Source organism: Uloborus diversus, chromosome 7, assembly GCF_026930045.1.
Source record: "Uloborus diversus isolate 005 chromosome 7, Udiv.v.3.1, whole genome shotgun sequence".
NCBI lineage: Eukaryota > Metazoa > Arthropoda > Arachnida > Araneae > Uloboridae > Uloborus > Uloborus diversus.
Genome location: NC_072737.1, coordinates 11,240,461 through 11,262,562, shown reverse-complemented (window position 1 = coordinate 11,262,562; position 22,102 = coordinate 11,240,461).

Here is a 22,102-nt window from a genome sequence, read left to right as displayed (position 1 = left end):
ATATGTTGGTATTAACAGAAACAGGTGCTGATTCAATTTTGGTGTCAATAACTCAAACGGGGGTTGAGCTATAGAACGTTTTTTGTCGTCAATTGTGACTGCTGTATCTCAAGAAATAATGAACGGAATGAAAGAAAAATTTATCGGCAAGTAGCCCTTAGTGGGTATAAGAACTGATTTTATTTTTGTGTCAACAGCTAAAAAGGGGGTAGCGCAATCACCCGTTCTTTTTTTCCATTTTGAGTGCCCTATCTCAAGAAGGGCACAACAATTTCAACGTTCTGGTTGAAATTTGGAATATATGTGAATCCATATGTAAACAGGCTTTGGTTCTATTTTGACGCCGATCGCTCCAAGAGGTGTTGATTTTTTTTTTTTTTTTTTTTTTTTTTTTTTTTTTTTTTTCGAATAAAAAATATTTTTAATTATGCAACAATAAGAAAGATAAATCGTAATAGATTGTCGTCTGCGTATTTCTCGTGATTTTAATTGTATGGAAATGATATTAAATATTATCTCAATGATTTAAAATTTTCAACTGTTGCCATCTTATGTTTGTTAACAAATAAAATATTTGTAATTCATTCAAGCAAGGCTTTTAAAATAACTTTCAATTTTCGCTCTTTGCTTTGCTTTTGCAATAATTCAGACATTGGGATAGTCGTCAAGTTTTTGCATGTGTCATTTTGTTTTTGTTGGGAATATTGCTTCCTCGTCAAGCATGGGGAGGGATCAGAAAAAAAAAAGAAAAAAAGAAAAATATAGAAGAAAGTTTCGTGATGGCCACAACATACTAGTTAGCTGTTGACACCAAAATAAAATCAGCTCTTATACCGACTAAGGGGGTACTTGCCGATAAATTTTTCTTTCATTCCGTTCATTATTTCTTGAGATACAGCAGGCACAATTGACGACGAAAAACGTTCTATAGCTCAACCCCCGTTTGAGTTATTGACACCAAAATTGAATCAGCACCTGTTCTTGTTAATGGCAACATATGGACCAAATTTTGTTTGATTCCGCCAGTTACTTCCTGAGGAATAGCAATCACGCGTAACTCAAAAAACGTCCCATTGCTCCACCCCCCTTGGAGGAATTCGCGCCAAAAACCAATGGGCACAAGTTCACATAGGGGCACATATGTGTACCAAGTTTCGTTCGATTTCATGCGGTAGTTTTTGCTGTAGCGCGGCCACAAAAAACTGGTCACACACAGACGTGACACACACACACACATACATACACACACACAGACAGACAGACATTTTCCAAAAATAGTCGAAATGGACTCAGCACACCTCAAAACGTTCGAATCCGTCAAAATTCGAAATTCGAAAATTTGCACGAATCAAATACTTTCTTCTATATATTAGATATAGAAGAAAGTAAAAATCTCTTAAAAAAATGGTGTGAGCTTGAATAATAATTATTTCTACGTGTTGCGACCGTGACCGTACGATAACACTTGCAACACGTACAAATCATTATTTTTTAGTACAATAAAATATTATAGAAAGTAGGGATGCACCGATAACCGATTAATCGGCTGTTGATAATCGGCCTTTTAAACTGACCAAATGGCAAAATTTAATCGATTAATAATCGGCAAAATGGTTGATTATGGACGATTAATTGGAAGAACTGATTATTCGGTGCAATAGATAGTTGGTACCTCATGTTACACATAATGACTCCTCATACTCGAATATATCACAATTAAAAGCCAAAGTTTAAAGTTCTCTGAACCAAAATGTCTCATTTGTGTAAATGTATTGATCACGTCTGCCATAAGCTGCTCTAATTTTTCAAACACATTTCACGCACAATAGGGAAGTTTTCAATTTTTCAATTTTATTTTTATATGATAGAGTATCATGTATGAACATCATAGGCGAAAAAATTTTTGCGATACGATAAGTAGTTTTTTTTAAATTAATTTTTAAAATTCAAGCGCCTGTGACGTCAGATGGCGTAGGAAGTGACGTCCGATAGGAGAGAAACGCTAGCGAACCGGTTCCCATGTCATGGGAGAAATCGAAGAACGTGCATTCGACTTCGAAGATGAAACGTAAAAGGCTTATCTCCTCGCGTTTCTGGAACATTAAACCTCTCATCCTCTCGGAAATATTCGAATTTCACCATTGATATTATTTGAGGAAGATTATTTAGATTGTGCTTTAACGAATCCGGCCTCCATAGTGTGTTCAAATGGATTATTGAATTTCTAAAAAATAAAAATATCATCGCGCTCAAAATGTCCCTAGCGAAAACGAGGGATCTTCGGCGGAAGGCTGCCCATGAGTGCCCTGTGACGTAGGCTCGTGACGTTTCAGAAGAGCGCACTTTTGCGCGTGGATTTTTAAAAATTCATTAAAAATCAACCACGGTGTTTTAAAATTCGGCGATGGTGAATTTTTTAGTTTTGAGGGTCAATTGACAATATGCAATAGCCAAAATATGAACATTTAATAGGTTGCAACTTCCCTATTCATCTGCGATTCGGTAGAGCAGTTGTGGCCAACGTCTTTTTACTCACGGGTCCCACCTTATACTAAGACGAATCTCACGGGTCTGATCGCATACAGTGGCTCCCAAAAGTGTTCGTACACCTACGACTTTCAACGAAATAGGCCCCAATCCATTGGTTAGAATTAATATTTCGGAATAGGTATTTAATTATAAGATCTATGATCAATTTTTAACAAAACTACATGAAAAGTTTTTAAAAAATATTGAAACTTAATTTTTTAAAAATCAAAAATCAAAAAGTGCCGGAAATTTTATCTCACAAAAGTCTTCGTACACTTTATAAAATGTCTGTATATTATTGAATTAATCTAACTTTTGATTAAGTTATTAATTAGTAGAATATCATACAGTATTCATAACACCTTTTAAACGTCTGCGAATAAATTTCATTCTTTTTCTTTCTTTTTTTTGCGTAATTTCTGAGTAAGTGTTCTACCACACTTTGAGTCTTACTGTTTCTAGCTCTATTTTCGTTTTAAAGCCCTATTTTCGTAATCTAGCCTCCAGATATCTCTAAATACGTTACATTAAGTTAAAATCTGGAGATTTAGGGGTATTTTCTAAACTTTAGGACAATTTTCGTGGCACTAGATGCAAATGTTGAAAACCGTGTGCTTCTTATCGTTGTCTTGATAAAAAAACAAAGTTGTTTCCAATAACCAAATTTTTGGCTAAGAGTTTAAAATTGGTTTTTAAAATATTTAAAGGAACAGCATGATTCATTATTTCATTAAAAAATTACAAACTACCAAGTCCTGATGCTGATATGCACCCTCACACTAGAACACCTCTACCGTCCTGATTAACTGATCCAAATAAGTTCTTAAGATTAAGTGCCCAATTTTTTTTTCTACTAACAGTTATACAACAATTTAACCAAAAATGTTAAATTAATTTTTATCTGTAAGTAAGACGTGATTCTAAAACGTTTTTAGCTTATTTATAATTGATTTTGTGACGAAAAGCGTAAGCTTTCTGTTTTTCGTACGATCAAGAAAATTTCTGCGTGAAGAGGTCCCATTTAATCCAGCTAATGAGAGAACTTGGCGAACAATTTTAGGTGAAAATTAAGTGTAATATGTTTCATTTAACTCTGCAGAAACGTTTACAGCACTCAAATGTGTATTTTTCATAATTTTTTTAACTTTAAATCTCCGATCACGTTTTGTTAACATTGCCGGTTGACCTTTTCTTACCTTGTTTTCGGTCCGATTCCTTTCTTTAAAGCATTTTATCAAGCACTTTACTATACAAACAAATAAATTAACTAATTTAGAGACATTTCAAACCAATTTACCACTACTGTGGGGAAAAAATTCAAATTTTGAATGGTGTTTGCGGTTTTTTACGAATACCAGCCATTTTACACTAATAAGCACAATATTAAGGAATAAATAAACAAAAAATTAAAGCCAAATGACTTAAAAGGATCAACACAATGCAAAAATATTAATAAAACGGCATATGATAATTTTAATCATGAATTTTTTCGAAAATATTTGAGTGTACGATGACTTTTGTGGCGTGTTATTTCTCTGTATCTTCGTTTTCTGACTCATTTCAAAAAGAAGATGCGTCAATATTTTGAAAAAACCAATAGGTTGTATTTAGAATGATATAGGAATGATGTGAAAAAATATTGGACTTCATATTCGAATTCAGTTTCGTGTTATTTTGGTTTTACTAAAAAATTTCAAAGTGTACGAACACTTTTGGGAGCCACTGTATGAAATTAAAATACATTTAAATATTTTAAATAACAGTGAGAAACTATTCGACAGGGTAAGAAAATTCCTAACCAAGAATTGTTATTTATTCATGTTAAGTTGTCAACTCATTTTTGGAAACGAATTTCTGACCATTTGACTTTCAACAATTATTCGTAGTATTGAATGATGATGATCGGTCAATTTAGAAGGGTCGAAAATACCTTCTACAACTTGCAACATTGAATATCTCAACGGGCCACAGGGATGAGTTTCGAGGGCCACAGGGTCGGCACAACTGTCGTAGGGCGATTCTCGAAATAATTTCCCGTGAGTAACGCTAAGTTTTCATTTTATTCAAGTAACTATTGATTAAATATGGATTTAACTCTTATGCTTTGATAGTATATTAAAGCATGTATTATTCTCCAGCAGCATTATTTTTTAAGGCTTTGGCTAACTGAAAAAAATATATAACTTAACGTTACGCGCGGGACATTTTTTTGAGAATCGCCCCGTAGATGATGGCATTGTAACTCACCTTTATGGAGTTTGTCCACGAGTTGTATCCTATGCAGGGAAGCCTGTAAGGCGGGCCCATATTCCATGTGCGCCACGTCCACGCACAGCTTCTCCGCCCTCAGCAACAGGTAGGGCTTGTCCGCCAAGTCGCTGGATCTGGCGAGTTGCAGCGCCACCTCCCCGCACACCAGCCTGAATAGGATTCGAACGGTGTTGCTGGCAGACACGTTGTCCTCGAAACCGGGTAGATCGACGAGGCGCGCCACGTTGCATTCGTCCTCGTCCGAGTGGTCGGGAGAAGACTGGGCACGGATGAGCATGCCTGGGATGGTGATCGGAAAAATATATATAATAACTCGTTACGGTATTGGCAACATGCTATTTATCATTATTAACACAGTTGCACCGTTTAACGCAGTTGTTCAATATTGTGGTCAACAGCTGTTGCAACAACGCATGCGTCGCAATATCAATGCACCCGACAGTCGCAAAAACGAGCCATCCTGAAAAGCTTTCATCTATTGCTGCGTTGTCGTTGCGAGGCATGAACAAGCGTTACAACATCAACTTTAAAAACCACTTTAAAGTTTTCTTAAAAACTAAAATGATGTGTAAAATCGCTTTTGTGTAATTAATTTGGAATCTATTTCTCTGGATTTGTGTGTATTTAGCGCGTCGTAGTGAAAAGCAAAGGGATGTAAACGGAATTTGAAAACTTCCGAGCAAAACGCGTTTGAAGTTGAGATCGTAGATTCATTGAACATTTTTTCGAAATCATGCTGTACAGCAGCACCTACCAGGGCTACTAGTGCCATTTCTTGCCTCAAAACAGAGGAGAAGTTCACCTATCATTTGCACTGGATTTCTCCGGATTTTGACACTTATATTCCTTTGCTTCTCCCTGCCTCATATAATAGGGAAGTTTTCGATTTTTCAATTTTATTTTTATATGATAGAGTAACATGTATGAACATCATAGGTGAAAAAAATTTTGCGATACGATAAGTAGTTTTTTTTTAATTAATTTTTAAAGTTCAAGCGCTTGTGACGTCATTTGGCATAGGAAGTGACGTCATCCCCTCTTCCGCTAAGGGGTGAAGCGAAGGTCACGCATTCGACTTCGAAGACGAAATGTAAAACGCTTTCTCCTCGCATGTAACTCCTCGCGTTTCTGGAACATTAAACCTCTCATCCTCTCGAAAATATTCGAATATCTCATTGGTGTTACTTGAGGAAGATTATTTAGATTGTGCTTTAACGAATCCGGCCTCCATAGTGTGTTCAAAAGGATTATTGAATTTCTAAAAAATAAAAATATCAGCGCGCTCAAAATGTTCCTAGCGAAAACAAGGGATCTTCGGCAGAAGGCTGCCCATTCGCGCCCTGTGACGTAGGCTCGTGACGTTTCAGAAGCGCGCACTTTTGCGCGTGGATTTTTAAAAATTCATTAAAAATCAACCACGGTGTTTTGAAATTCGGCGATGGTGAATTTTTTAGTTTTGAGGGTCAATTAACAATATCCAATAGCCAAAATATGAACATTTAATAGGTTGCAACTTCCCTATTCTTGACTGTTATCGTGTTCTCCACCTTCCATTCTTCAAGTTCGTACACAAAGTTTTACGTTTTGAATGCTTTGGTTTGATTCAAATCTATTGCGCGTTTCATTGTTGTTTCGTGTTTCGGGGTTTTAGGAAATCTCTTTTTCAATGCAAATACTTAACGGGCTTTGAAAGAAAAGAAAAGCTCTGTATCTGCATTGAAAAGGATGTCCCCTGAAACTTTGAAACACGTTCATGCAGTAAACTGCTAAATTTGCGAGTCAAAACATTGCTGATAACTATTTACTTTTCCGCACAAAGGTATTTATTTCCTATTAGTACTTTTTATTATCTACTAGTGGTACCCGCACGGCTTTGCCCGCAAAAGAAAAAAATAAAAGGTCTTTTGGTTCGCCTGTATATTTACAAATAATGTATGGTGAATTTTCTCGCCAAGTGGCTTGTACCCATGTTACGGTTCCACGTTATGATAATTTCGTAATTTACTCGTCCATCTTATGATAATTTTGTTCTTAAAACTGAAATAGAAAAAGAAACCACATCGATTTTTTGAAAAATCGCTTCGAGGTGCACACCCCCATGCTACAAACTAACTTTGTGCCAAATTTCATGAAAATCGGCCGAACGGTCTAGGCGCGTCACAGAGATCCTGACAGACAGAGAGACTTTCAGCTTTATTATTAGTAAAGATTCGGATCTACTATACTTATACCTTTTATGAGCTTCTGCTCGTCGAGTGGGCTCAAAGATATTTTGGGGGTTGGTTTTCTATGCAATCTCTTCCAGACCTCCTTCAAGTCCGTTCCAGTTGGCTCTCTTAAGGCATGAGAACACTGAAAAATATAAAAAGACAATGTAGGGGAATTCGCAACTCCAATAAACTATAGGGGGCGCTGCAGCCACTGTCCAATGGCGGATGAAAAAGGTAAAACAAACGCATGCCGTAACTTATAACTTGCTTTGAAGCTTAGTGAATGACTGTAAATTTCCATCGTGCTTGTGGGAAGCTTTCTTTTCTATTCTTTTGAAGTTACATTACACCATAAACTGTCTGAAGCCTGTAATTTTCCCGAAAGAAAACACGTGGAATGGAATGTTTTACCCTTTTCTTTAGTACTGTTAATCACCGCAAGGTAGCGTATTCGAGCTCTGGAGTTGCGAATGTGGGGCAAAGTGAAATGGTTAAATATTTACTCTGTTTTTAGCGCCACCTATCCAGTAATATTTCAACTATATAGTATCACATGTTAGACTATTCCAGTCATGGAAAAGTTATCTCTGAAACACAAAGCGTATGATAATAAGTCAAAAATTAGTTTTGTTTTCATGATATGATTCTTGAATGATTCTCTACATGAAAGTTCTCGCTATCAAATATTTTAAATGTTAATTGGAACCTACTTATATTCGGTGCAATACTAATTTCTTTAATATTAAGCTTATTTTTATTTTAGATGTTTTGTACAATTAGTCAAATGCATGCGGGGCGAAGCGAAATATAGTTCATTTCATTCACTTAATCAGTCAATCATAAAATCACTTACGTATTCATTTAATTATTGTTTCATTTGCATTTCTTCATTTTATGATTCACTTATTTATTCATTCATTCACTATTATTTTTCAATCATTTATTAATCCTTATATATTAATCAATTAATTTATTTAATCATTTATTGTTTCATTATCTATTGATTTATTTATTCATTTATTCGATCAAAAATATTTATAATGATCAAATAAAAAATATTTCATTGGAAACATATTTTACTTTTCATTTTGCCCCATGAATTTTTAAGGTGGTAAAATTTCTTTCACTTTTTTTTTCTTGAAAATGCTAATTTTCTGCTAAGAATTAAAAATAATATTTCAGCGCAAGTTTTATTATAAAATACATTGTTCTTTCTTTATGTAGTGTAATTTTTAAAAGAAATTTCCAATTTGTTCATTTTGAAAAAAGTAAGTTAATTTAACTATTTTACTTTGCCCCACAGTCCCCCACATCAAAATAAGTATTTAGTTAGAAGTAAAACATGTAAGTGCTGGAAAAGTTAATTGTGATAAAGTCATTGCAAAAGTCCATGATAGTGAATATTCTGTGCATGTTTGCTCAGTTATACTTGAAAGTCTTCGAGGCTTTCAATTTCGCTTTTATAGAAGACTAGTGGCACCCGCACGGCTTTGCCCGTAGTAGAAAATTAAAATGTCTTTTGGTTTGCCTGGTATACTTACAAATAATGGATGATGAATTTCTCGCCAATTGGCTTGCCCGTGTTTCGGTTCACCGTTATGATAACTTGGGTAATTTACTCGTCCATCTTATAATGATTTAGCTCGGGAAAATTTTCTTAAAATTTGAATTGAAAAAGGACAAAATCGAATTATCGAAAAATCGCTTCGAGGTGCACCCCCCCCCCCCCAAGCTACAAACTAATTTTTTGCCAAATTTCATGAAAATCGGCCGAACGGTCTAGGCGCTATACGCGTCACAGAGATCCTGACAGAGAGACTTTCAGCTTTATTATTAGTAAAGAAAGATAATTCTTGAGCTTTCTCCTTTAGGGAAAATTTTCTTTCAGGGATTTTAAGAGTCAAATTCTTGTCTAGTAGTTATTGTATTTAAAAAAAAAATCTTACCACGAAACAAGTGATTAGTATATATTTTTCCTATGTTTGCTTTGATAATATCTGTTACATGATTTGCTCATTAAAAAAAAGAAGAAAAAAACAAGTATTTATCTCTAACTGTATTAAAATCATTGAAATATCACACGGCTCTTTTAAAGCCCAAATAGCGAATCCTTCTCCAATTGACTAAACGCTGTAAAACTTACATAAAAAGTAGTCGAAAACTTTGTACTGTATAGTGAATAAAAAATGACAACGTATATAAAGTACAAATTGAGAATGAAAAAAGGTTAAAAAAACCAGCAAACAGATGTTTCGGCACTCTAAAATACAAGTGCCATCATCAGTGCATTAAAAACGAAGACAACACCCTGTTCAGAACCTTGACAAATGGGGCATTTACAGTGTTTCCTGCCAGTGCAATTTGGCCTACATTGGGCAGACTCGACGATCCCTCAAATTCCGGATAAAAGAACACGAAAATTACGTCAAAAAACAGGATCTCAAACGCTCCTCTATTGCTCAACATTGTTGGTCCTGCGGTCATAATTTTATTTTTTCTTCCGCCAAAGTTATTCACGAGTGTTCGTCCATTCATGATTTAGATTTTTTGGGAGTCATATTATATATGGAAAAATGCTAATTTAATCGTCAATGATTTGTCTAGCACTCCCCCTTTTCCTAATGTTTGGAAGTCTGTTTTTTTGATTTATTTTTTGTCCTTGACGTTTTTCTACTGAGTGCAACTGTCCTCCTGAGTTCTGACGTAACCTTGACGTCATCGTTTCCGGTGTACTGCTCGCATATCTTTTACAACTCGTCTCTCATTCCATTGTTCGCCTCGACTGTGTTTTAGTCGGGTGAATCTGTCTTCGTTTTTAATGCACTGATGATGGCACTTGTATTTTAGAGTGCCGGAACAGCTGTTTGCTGGTTTTTGAACAATCACGATTGCTTAATGCTTTCATTTGACTGTTTTTGATGTTAGCTGATTTTTCCCACCGCCACCCTCTGCACCATCACCGTGGACAGGCGGGCTCCTCACGCTGCTGCTCCTATAGCGAAAGCCGTCTCCAGGTTGCATCCATGTCCTACACACACGCGCATACATACACTACACACACACACACAAACACACATACATACAGACACTTACACTTATACACACACAAAAACCTACACACACACACACACAAAACTACCCACACTTTCATGCCTGCACACAGACACAAACACACATATCCCCCCCCCCCCACACACACTCGTGATTGCGAAAAACATAATTTGAATTCAAGATGTCGAAATTCAAATTAATTTTTTTTAAAACCTTTTTTCATTCTCAATTTGTACTTTATATACGTTGTCATTTTTATTCGCTGTAAAACTTGTTTCTCCACCGAGGCAGTCTCAGTGCAAGGAAAACAACCACACCCCCTGAGCTTAGTTTGAGAATCGCCCTGCTTGCTGCAATGATGGTTCAATTTTAAATGTATCTGATGAAAACGTTAACCCCACTGTAATCAAATTGCACACATGTATTTATTCATTTTCATTTATTTCTGAATGTGATTGCTAAAATTATGAAGTTTCATTAATGAACCACTAGCTAAATAGAGAAATGCCGAGTTCCACCTATTTTCGTAATATGTATATCAATGTTGCCACGCCACAGGGAAACCTGAAGAAACAGGGAAAACACAGGGAATTCAAAAATCAACAAAAAAACAGGGAAAACCCTGGGAATTTCGAAAATTTCCTCAAAAACCTGGAAAATACAGGGAATTTTTTTCCTTCTTAAATTAAAGTTACAAAAATCAATTCCCAAATATATAAACTACCAAAAATTAAATAAATAGTAATAATTATAATGAGAATATTAATAAAGTTCAGAAATAAAGTAAAATAAAAAATGGTAATCTTGCTTGAAAGTTTTTTTTTTTAAAGTATAAATATTAAAATATTTATCATAAAAATAGAATCTTGAATTTCATGATAATTTAGAGTGTATGAAATGAGTCGTCAATAATCATCGTTCTGGGTCACTTATACACTTTTAGGTCCATGGCTAAGAGAAGTTTTTTTTTGAATAAAAAGTTGAATATATTCAACCACCATGCTATTATTTCAGTTATTATGAATTCGTATTTATTTTCCCTTATTTATTTAGAAATCTGTGTTTCGTTTTTTTACCCTGTGGTGAAATTATCAAGATATTAATGTTCTTTTCCAAATAATCAGTGCTCGCTCGTTTGTAATGTTTTATTTTCATACAGGGAAAACACAGGGAATTTTTTTTCCAAAATTTAGTGGCAACCCTGTATACGTATATCAGAAATTGCAAATCAGAAACAAAAACTCACATCCGTAAGGACATTCTATCCAGTTCTTAATTACTTTAAAACTACCAAATGCAGATTATATCGCCTTAGATTCTAGGGTATAATAACCCAATTTTACTCATTATTTATTTGTCAGTCGGGGGTTCTAAAAACTTCTTTCGTAGTATAATGCTACTTTTTGAACTACCTAAGAGTACTAGAACCTTCCAGACAAAATTTGTGATAGATTATAATTGGGTGAAAATAATTATCTTCTTAATTTATTGATGGGGGCCTGAAAGTAATGTCGTTTTATTTTCAACTAGTGGTACCCGCACGACTTTGCCCGTAATAGAAAAATTAAAAGGTCTTTTGGTTCGCCTGTATAACAAATAATGTATGGTGAATTTTCTCGCCAATTGGCTTATACCCATGTTACGGTTCCACGTTATGATCATTTCGTATCTCGCCCATTGGCTTGTGCCCATGTTACGGGTTCCACGTTATGATAATTTCGTAAATTACTCGTCCATCTTATAATATTTTTGTTCTTAAAATTGTAATAGAAAAAGAATCACACCGAATTTTCAAAAAATCGCTTCGAGGTGCACACCCCCATGCTACAAACTAACTTTGTGCCAAATTTCATGAAAATCGGTCGAACGGTCTAGGCGCTATGCGCGTCACAGAGATCCAGACATCCTACAGACATCCTCCGGACAGAGAGACTTTCTGCTTTATTATTAGTAAAGATCAAATAATTGTTTACTTAGTTTTTTCTTTTTATCAATGATATCGTTTCTTTCGTTATCCATCTCTTCGTAAACCTTTTGAAAAATCGTGTACAAAGTTTTGTTCTGGATTGACAAAAATCAATTAGTTTTGGAGAAAAATACTTCGGATATAGGTCATCCTGAGTCTTAACAAAACTTTCATGGATTTTGTCACACAAGGATCGGAATAAAGGGAAATCAGTTGGTGCAATGTGGGGGTTAGCTCCGTAAGTGAGATATTTCACTGATATTGATTAAATTTTTCCAAAGTTCGTCTCCAGAACTGTGCTCCTGCACAATCATGTTTCAGAAACACGCATTTTTTGTTGACAATCGCTGGAATACTCTCCTGACGTCGTACCATTTGATTTCTCTTTGTTCCTATCTCAACTGCATTTTCTAAGTGACAATAACCTGAAAATTTGGCTACTATTCATAATGCTAACTCCAGATATTTCGCTCGAAAACCAGTTCATTTTTATCGATTGGAAATTTGCATAGGTGGCAAAAGGGTGCTAATAAGGAGGGTGATTACGTCATTGATTGAAAATAAAATCTTTGCAAGAAATATTTGCTCGAAAAAACGACGCTGCTTTCCAATCCCTCTAATACTTATATTTTATTATTTTACTTGTGCCATTGCACAAAAATAGGGATCCACAGATGACTCCTATTTTTATATCAGAAAGTAAATGTTTAGTCACTACCTTTATTACCTTTATTATTACTTTACTTTTTAATGAACCTTAACAGTTGCCCCATACAGGCCAAAATGTATTTTTTCTGCAAAATGGGGTTGTTTCCTTCAGCCAAAAGTAGTACTTTTTGTCACTAAAATTGATAGAATAAGCAAAAAAAAAATAATAATAATAAAAATAACATGGACCCAGAAAATACTTTCATTTTCCCAACAGTTATTTTTCAGTTATTTTTTTAAAATGTCCGATCATTCAAACAAGGCGTGGTCTTTATGACGTCACAAATGATGTATTTTTTGGCGCATCTGTCTGCCGCGATTCCACGTTATGATAATCAAGAAGCGAATTAAATATTGCGCTCTACTCTTGCCTTTAACCCTATCGTTGCCAATACACGTCAGTAAAGATGCGAATTAAATATTTTGTTCTGCGAATGGCAACGCCGAATGTCATTTCATCATTTGTGATGTCATCGGACAGAAGCGTAAGCAATGAAAGCGCACTTATTTAAGTAATTTTTTTTTAAATATTAAACTTAAACAAATTATTTAAAAAATGGTCAGATCCTATGTTTTTAAGCAAGCTCTTTCAGAAAAAAATACTTTTCAAATTTTGGAAACGACCCCATTGTCCAGGCGGTAGTTAGAAAATACAAGTAATGTTGTTAAGTAATTAACAGGATCTTCCTTACCAAGTGGTATTCACTGGGAGATGTGCTGAGGCCGTGTTCTTGCGAAGGAGACTGGGGTAAGGGAATGTTTTGAAGAAATTCGACTATCATGGACACCCGGCGATCTGACAAGTTAAGTTTCAAGCTCGGCACGCTGATGTTCAATTTCTGCCTGCAACAGATTCCACAGAAAAAAAAAAATTAATCCCTTGACGTACAATGACATCTTGAAGGTTTAAAAAGTCGGAAATGACACATGAAAAGAGGAAGGACTCACAGACGTAATTGCATGTCAAGTAACGATAAGATTAAAACTAACCTGGGCAGGGTCTTGCAATCTGGTCGGACGCTGTTGGAAAACACGACCTGAACTTTTGCCTTCGGCACCAAGTGCATTTCGGATTCGGAGCTTTGTTTCGCCATGCGCCACTCATCACCTGAAGTAAAGCATTTTACTTTGAAATATAGAATACAGAACTAAACACTATTTTTGAAGAAAGATAATAATTTAAAAGTAATGAATTTGCGAATGGAACAATATTTTTTGTCTGAATTGATTGAGAAAAGTCATCAGTAGGGAGAATATTCAAAAGTTTTGTCTCCAAATGTTAAAAATGTTTAAAAAAATTGGGTTTTTCAAGTTTCTAAAATGAAGAGGAACAATTCAAACCCACACGTTTCTTGGGAATTCACGAAAAACGCTTTTCTATGGATTGATTTACTGTCTGACCATCGTTTACATGGAAGGGCTAATATCCGGTTTATAGGCGGAAATGGACGTATCTATTACTTTATAGGGATGTTAGTTGGTTTGTTTCAGATGTGCACTATTGCCTCTCTATTATTTAGCCTTAGTTTTGTAAAAACGAAAATTTGCTCAAAGCAACATTTTTTAAATCTAAAGTATATTCGATCTATATTCTCACGGCAAAAATTGATTGATTTATTTATTCACAACAAAGTTTTGAGCTTGCCATTTTGCTTTTACGTCCCTGAAAGAAATGAAAACATTTCATTTTCTTTTTGTTGTTTCCATGGTAACTATTTTTGTTTCCTCTTATTTTATTTTTGAGAATGCAATAAATGAATAGGGCACTAGTGACATCATAAAACGCGTGCATCAAAATCCCATCATTATTTTCCCTTCTACCCTGCTAGATTCATTCAGATGGAATCGTCTTTACTTGGCAGATTGCCAGATTACATACAATCCGTGATCAAACAGTAGTCTTATTAATATTCTTAAGAGAGAGCTTTCAAGTATAGGAATACCAATAAACCTGTAATTATTTTTTACTTTCTTCTATATCTAATATATAGAAGAAAGTATTGGATTCGTGCCAATTTTTGAATTTTGACGGATTCAAACGTTTTGAGGTGTGCTGAGTCCATTTCGACTATTTTTGGAAAATGTCTGTCTGTCTGTGTGTATGTGTGTCACGTCTGTGTGTGACCAGTTTTTTGTGACCGCTCTACAGCAAAAACTACCCCATAAAATCGAACGAAATTTGGTACACTTATGTGCCCCTATGTGAACTTGTGTCCATTGGTTTTTCGCGCGAATTCCTCCAAGGGGGGTGGAGCAATGGGACGTTTTTCGAGTTACGCGTGCTTGCTATTCCTCAGGAAATAACTGGCGGAATCAAACAAAAATTTGGTCCATATGTTGCCATTAACAGGAACAGGTGCTGATTCAATTTTGGTGTCAATAACTCAAACGGGGGTTGAGCTATAGAACGTTTTTTTGTCGTCAATTGTGACTGCTGTATCTCAAGAAATAATGAACGGAATGAAAGAAAAATTTATCGGCAAGTAGCCCTTAGTGGGTATAAGAGATGATTTTATTTTGGTGTCAACAGCTAAAAAGGGGGGTAGCGCAATCGCCCGTTCTTTTTTTCCATTGTGAGTGCCCTATCTCAAGAAGTAATGCTACGTTCTGGTTGAAATTTGGAATATATGTGAATCCATATGTAAACAGGCTTTGGTTCAATTTTGGCGCCAATCGCGCCAAGAGGTGCTGATTTATTTTTATTATCGTTATTTTTTTTGCGAATAAAAATAGCTTTATTAATGCAACAATAAGAAAGATAAATCGTAATAGATTGTCGTCTGCGTATTTCTCGTGATTTTAATTGTATGGAAATGATCGGAAATATTATCTCAATGATTTAAAATTTTTAACTGTTGCCATCTTATGTTTGTTAACAAATAAAATATTTGTAATTCATTCAAGCAAGGCTTTTAAAATAACTTTCAATTTTCGCTCTTTGCTTTGCTTTTGCAATAATTCAGACATTGTTCAAGTTTTTGCATGTGTAATTTTGTTTTTGTTGGGAATATTGCTTCCTCATCAAGCATGGGGAGGGATCAGAAAAAGAAAAGAAAAATATAGAAGAAAGTTTCGTAATGGCCACAACATACTAGTTTTTAATTAGTACATGTCCTCATTTGATTAGATCTAATGGGCATGTTTTCCTTTGATTAAAATCGAAATGGACACATTTGTTTTTTTACGAATTAAGAACCTGAAAAAATTCATAGTCATCCACTTTAACCTCAACAGCAAGTAACGCAAAGCTCGACATTTTGTTGTTTTAAGGTATCCGACTGCCTTAAAATCGACATTTTCGATGAAATATTCGTCATTGTTTTTATGATTTCATTTCGTAGTCTGATTCATTAGCTTTCCAAAACTGTCTTAATTTTTACTCTACGTGAATTACAACTGAAGTTATAGCTGTATTACTACAGAGTCTTACACTGAACTCCTGACCGGAAGTTGCATTTAAACGCGTTTTGTGAAGAACGATATTTTTGAAGAAAGCTGTAACAATGATATCTCAAAATGTTATACGAGTATTGATGTGAAAATTTCTGAGATAGTTCTCTGTAATATGCTTGATGTTGTGCTCTGAAAGCTAAGCTGAATTTCATTATTAAGTAATATTTTCATGCGGATAAGTTTAAACAAAGGCGTTTGTTGGAACTTTGTTCGGCTATATTTCAGTACTTTTAGAGCAAAACACACATTCATGTCATACAAATGTATAACTACAAGGATTTGTGTGTGATTAGAGCCAAATTTTGTCCATAGCTGTTAGCGTAAGACACGTTTTCTCGCTATTTTTCTTCAAATTTCTCCATTTTTTAAAAAAAATACAAATTTTTTTTTTCATAGTTTTGAAACATATGTAGTAAAAAAAAATAACATTTAAAATAATGTCCAAGTTATTTTTTACAAAAATGTCTTCGAACGCAGTCGGATATTGAAAACTCGGGAGGTTTTTACTTTATTAGACAGTTTGGGAGAAACCAAAATTCCGGAATCTCCAGAACAAATCAATAGGGTTGGCAGCTATGGATTCATCCGTGCAATTCAATATCTAATTGGGGCAAACCTAACCTGGTAGCATTCTGAAAGCTACACAGATCCTAATCACAGCGTTAGAATGCAACCAGGCTAGATTTGCCCCAACAATCGGTAACGGACTTAATGCAGGTTTTATGCATTGAACAGTCCACCTTCTTACCTGAATCGGAGAAGAGAACTTGCATCTCCGACAGCGCAATATTGAACCGATCATAAAGCCTCTCCTCTGCCTCCATCTTGGTGGGTTCCTGAAAATGAAAACTTTTTTAAATCACAGTCCGGAAATTCAAAATAAATGAAACGATTCAAAGCCGGTCACTTTTAGATAATAACCTTGATTTGCGCCAAGTTCATAAAGGTCGAAGAGCCTGCTTTATTTAATAATTAGCAGTACTCGCACGTCTTTGTCCGAAGTAGAAAATTAAAAGGTCATTTGGTTCGCCGGTACATTTACAAATAATGGATGATGAATTTTATGCCAATATGCTTGTTCTTCTCGTTATGTTAGTTTGCTCGTTCATGTTATGGTAATTTGCTCGTCTATGTAATGGTAATTCGCTCGGTGCAGAGAAATTAAATCCACCAATAGTGGTAAAAATAAAATCATAGAAAAAGAACAAAATCGAATTTTCGAAAAATCGCTTCGAGGTGCACACCCACATGCTACAAGCTAATTTTGTGCCAAATTTCATTAAAATTGGCCGAACGGTATAAGCGCTATGCGCATCACAGAGATCCAGGCATAGAGACTTTCAGCTTTATAATTAGTAAAGAAAAACAAGCAGTGAAATAATGAGGATAAAATTAGCAATGATTTAAGGCGTCGCTTTTACGTTTCAGAGTAAACAAACGGAAATATTAGGTCCGTAAAGATGCTCGCTATGACAATTTTGTCAGAATTACTATTTGTTTTAAGAGGCGTGAATCTCATTTTGGACGATTTTTGCAAAACGTTTTTCTGCGTGTTTCAAAGGTCGGTACACTATTTTCTGTGAGCCTTCTTTTCTGTCTATCAAACTGTCTCTTTACTCTGTAGACTACGTAGTAGAATTTGTCTTTTCTGTCTATCAAAGCTCAGTCGGGCTAATCCCAATATACCAATGGATGACAATGGGAACTGGTGCTGATTTTTTTTTCCTTCTATATCTCGAAAGGGAACCGGTTGAGCAATTTAGAGTTTGTTGATACCATCAAAGATACAGGAAAAAGCTTTATTGCAGCTCTTTTTCTTCCTACGTGGAGTTGAATTGATAATAAACAATGCCTACTTATAAATTGCATTTTTTAACTACAATTTAAGAGAAGCAAAACTGTCTAAAACTTACCTCAAGAGATGAGACATCGGATTGTAGGTCCGTATGAATGCTTAATTTTCCTGTGTCCCAACACAATAACGCTTCCACCTCTAAAAATATACAAGCTATGTTACTTTTCTGACTTGGCGTATTCATTGCTTTAAAACTTAATTGTTAAAATAAACCAGAAAAACTACCCCCGTTGACGCTGTATTTTTGTACTGCATGAACCTGCTCAAGCAAATAAGCATTAAAGTTTTTTCCTTACGTGTAGATCAGTGTAGTGCTTTAATGTAGATTAAAAGGGTCAGGTTTCATCGTTGCGCTATTAAACTGCAAAGCCTGGAGCAATAGGTGTTGTTCTTATCAAAGCCTGGCATTAAAATTAATTTTCATATTTTTTTTAATTCTAAATTGTAAGTAGTTTTAAAGGTTGTACTTTCATATATGAAGTTTTTTACCTGTTCCTGATGGTAAAATGAAGTTTTGTGGTATCACATTGTTACTGTGCCTTTTCCCCTCACTTCACGCATTTGTCCGCGTTTTACACAGGCGAAAGCTACCAGCAAATTTACTTGTCCATGTCTATGGACCACATTGTCTCTTAATTCAGCCTGTTATTATCAGAAATGAAATTATAACTGCAGAAGATCATCATTAAACGCTCAGGCTTTAAAACTACAGAGTATCTGAAAAGTCATTGGAGCATTTTAAAATTCATAAAAAAGCAACCAATTGTCGTATGAATGTGAGGTTTGCACCACAATACTTCACAGGCTCAAGATTTTTTTTTTTTTTTTTTGTATTCGTTTGGCTGTATAATTGTCATGGGCGGATTTATGGGGGGTCGAGGGGGGGCAATGCCCCCCAGTTTTGGGAGGACTTTATATAGTAACAGCACATCTTCCAAAAATTAAAAAAAAAATCATTATTTTTTCATTTTTGAATAGTTCAGAAGAGCATGGGTGGATTTATGGGGGGGGGGGGGCAAAGGGGACAATGTCCCCCAGTTTTGGCAGGAGTTTATATAGTAACAACTTATCTTCCAAAATCTTATAACAAAAAAAATCATGATTTTTTCTTTTTTGAATAGGAAATTAAAGTTTATTTTTTCTTTTAAACTTAAAATAGCCGTTTCTTACAAAGTTTGAACAATACTGTACAGCTGTATAATCTACTACTCAATTTCAGAGACTGGAAAGTGCAAATTATTGATAGGTTCTAAAATCCCTGAAAAGAATTGGCGCAGTAATAGCCTACAAGGGCTCTTGAACCAAAAACCCAATCTAACCAACCAAACCTTGAAAATAATTAGACAAGTCTTTGAAACTACTAAGCAAAGTGTGCTTCAATTTTATTTCTTATCAAGTGTATAAATTATGAATTGTTCAAATGGGTAGAATTTTACTCTCTTGATACCTATTCTCTAAATCTGTGCACCTTTTCTTTTAAAGTATTAACTTGCATCACAAAGCTCTTTTAAAGCGTAAAACTTAAAAAAAAAATTATTTGCCTATTATTTCCAATTAACCCTTATAAGACTTCAAAATGCAGAATTTTATATCCATTTTAGATAATTTCCTCCGGGGGAGTAACTCCCGGGCCCCCCTAAAACTGGCGATATTCTATATCCCACTTAAAAGGGAGCCAGCCCCCTCTCTTTTAAGGTCAATTTAAAAAGGACAGCATGATTACACACAGTAATGAAAACGACACATAAAAAAGTCAAGAATGGCCTTACGCATCACAGAAAACAGACAAAAACATGGGAGGGGGGAGGGCAATTAAAAATGTTGCTCCAAAAAAAAAAAAAAATCTTGCCCCCCCAGGAACTCAGTCCTAAATCCGCCTATGATAATTGTGTAGCATTGCTAGCTAGCATCGAAGCTCTGACAATGCAAATTACCCAAGTATGCTTAACTCCATGGTAGCTAGGCGCAGCTTTGCGTTTAGTAAAATGATTAAACACCTCACATTACGTTTGCTTTTAGAACTGACTGTACAGCGCTTAGACACAATTTAGAAGTTATTTCAATTTTTTTACAATGTCAAAAAACATTGTGAACATGTGAAGTATAATTTTGCAAGCCGCATATCCATAGAACAATTGGCTGCTTTTCTATGATTTTTTTTAAATGTGTGAAGGACTTTTCTACCACCCTGTAGGGTAAGGGTACCAGTAATAGACATGCTTAAGAAATCGCTCTCGGGTTAACTCAATCTTCTGATCTTTTTAATGTATTTAGACTTTTTAAACTATTTTTCTCTCATGCAACTACATCCCATGTAACATTTCGCTGCTTCTGGATCCTCTGAAAGAGTTAATTCTATTTTTATTTGCTCAATTGCGAAAAAAGGTCCGACCCCAATAACAGACACCGAAAAATCTGATGATGCCCAGTAACAGATAAGAAGAAGAAAGGATGACTAATGGACAAAATTCCCTTTTTCGCTTCCAAATGTGAAAAAGTTCTTTATTTTTATGTCTAAAACCTTATTACTTCCTTTTACAAACGAGCTGATGTGTACATCACATGACTTCCTTTTACCCCAATTTAATGTCATGTTCTCATTATTGGCAGTTTTAATATGATTCAATTGTTTACTCTCTAAATATCACCAACAGGGGCCAAATTGAAACCAGATTTAAAAAAACAAAAATATTCAAAAAAAAAAAAAAATCGCCAAGTTTGTCGTTAAGTTGGTGACAAAATTTGGCGACGAAAAGACTGGCGATATATCGCCAAGTGTCCGCCAAATTATAACACCACTTCAGTTAACATCGAAATTAACAATGATTTCCCCCCAAAGAAGGGGGCAAAAGACACTTTTAGAAACATCCGAATGCAACCGAAAGGGGAGGTGCACAGCAAGACCCCACACGGAGTCTACGTACCAAATTTCAACTTCTTAGGACATTCCGTTCTTAAGTTATGCGACATACACACATACATACAGACGTCACGAGAAAAGTCGTTGTAATTAACTCGAGAATCGTCAAAATGGATGTTTCGCGTGTCGTCTGTACGTTCCTAGGCACATATCCACGTGTGATCGAGTCGAAAAAAAAAAAACATTCATTTGGGGGTGAGCAAAATGGAAATTAAGGCCATTTTTAGGTGAAATTTTTTTCGCGAATACAATACTTCCTTTTTTGGTAAAAGGAAGTAAAAAGGAAGTATTGTATTCGCGAAAAAAAAAAATTCACTCAAAAATCGACCTTAATTTCCATTTTACTCACCCCCGAATGAATATTGAGTTTTTATTTTCGACTCGACCACAGGTGGATAAGTGTCTAAGAACGTATAGATACGTGAAATATCCATTTTGAAGATTCCCGAGTTAATTACAACGACTTTTCTCGTGACTTACATATGTGTGTATGTATGTTGCATAACTCAAGAACAGTATGTCCTAAGAAAGGTGAAATTTGGTACGTAGACTGCTAGTGGAGTCTAGTTGTGCACCTCCTCTTTTGGTTGTATTCGGGTGTTTCTAAATGGGTCTTTTGCCCCTTTTTGGGGGGAAATGATTGTTAATTTCGATGTAATCTCAAGAGGTGTTATAAATTGGCGGTCACTTGGCGATATATCGCCAGTATTTTTGGTCGCCATGTTTTTCCGCCAACTTGGTGACAAATTTAGCGATTTTTTTTAACTGGTTTCAATTTGGCCACTGTTGGTAATATTTAGAGAGTAAACTATTGAATCACATTAAAAATGCCAATAATGGGGAAATGACATTAAATGAGAGTAAAAAGAGGTCATGTGATGCACACATAAGCTCGCTCAGTTCAAATGAACATGAAGCACCGGCAGACCTCCTAGTAGTTGTTCATAACCTTCCCCCACCTGTCTTGTAAATACCAACTGCCTCATAAAATTCACTCTGATAACACTAGATGGTTGATTGTATTCATGGTTCCAGCACCATTTTTAACCGCCGAAAATTTTTATTACTTAAATCCAAATTTAGAACTTTCTGTCACTGGACCCTTGTCTGTTACTGGTGCCCTTACCCTATATATTACA